This window comes from Pteropus vampyrus, unplaced genomic scaffold, assembly GCF_000151845.1.
Source record: "Pteropus vampyrus isolate Shadow unplaced genomic scaffold, Pvam_2.0 Scaffold405, whole genome shotgun sequence".
NCBI classification, from domain to species: Eukaryota; Metazoa; Chordata; class Mammalia; order Chiroptera; family Pteropodidae; genus Pteropus; species Pteropus vampyrus.
In genome coordinates, this window is record NW_011889186.1 from 2,155 (window position 1) to 3,280 (window position 1,126).

Here is a 1,126-nt window from a genome sequence, read left to right on the forward strand (position 1 = left end):
TGTCCCCTCTGAGGACGGCTCCAACACACTGATGGGCCCTTCGCCTGGCTCCGGGCGCTGTCTGTAATTCTGGTCAGCGCAGCGGTGACGAAAGCGGGCACTTCAGGGCACTCGGTGTGCCCGGAGTCGTGCTCTCGATGCTGCGCACGTCTCGATGGGTCACGCTCGCGGCGCCCTGACGAGCGCTGGCACTTTGTGGGTTTTAGAACAGGAAGCGGGGGCGCGAGGGCGCGGGGACGGTGGGCCGCCGGCCCCGTGTGGCCTGCCCCGTGTGGCCCAGCCGGAAAGCAGCAGGGCGGGGACTGGCGCGAGGGGGCAGGCTCCAGGGGCCGCACTCTCAGCGGCCGGCCACCTCGCCCGCTCCGCCTTCCCTGTCCCGTCTCGCCACGCGCCCTAACGTCGCGTTTCTCCGGCTCTGTGCCTGGAAGCAAGTCAGGCCCGGTGACAACACCGCGAGAGGGCGCGGAGGGCCCCGGATGCTCTCGCCCAGGCCTCCTGTGGCCGGGCCTCGCGCTGACCTGGCCGCCACCCCGCTGCCGAGCGGACATCACGCCGAGCCCACCAGCGTTTCCGCTCACGGCCCTGCTGCGCCGGGGTCCCCCGTCCGCTGGGCAGGCCCTCGGCCTTCCGGGTCTCCCGATCTCAGTGCCCTGAAACGTGTCCCCGGCCGCTTTGCAGGGCGCCGCTGCCCGGCGTGCGTCGGTGTGGTGTCGCCCAGGTCTGGATGAGGTGGCGCGTTTGGGGCCACGGTGGTACCGCAGGAACGACGTGGGACCCTGCCCGGTGCACCGTGTCACGGAGCTCGTGGCGTGGACTTGTCGCGGCGGCCGGTGTCGCCCGCGGTCCGGGCTCAGGGGCCGTCTGCTGGGCGCCTCTGTGTAAAGCCGCTCTTTCTTTTGTGGGCGACTAACATACTGGGGAGATGCGTTCAGGCCGTGCAGACCGTGTTTCTCCCCAACGTCGACCCACAGCTCCGGCGCCCATGGGTGAGCCCCGTCTACGACCGTCGTCACCGTGACATTTGTCAGGTGGTGACTTTCTGTCCCCTCTTTCCTTCTCCACTGGCCCGTGGAGGTGCTGCGTGAGGACCAGCTGTCCCTCCCTTCCCGCACTCAGGTGCTTGATC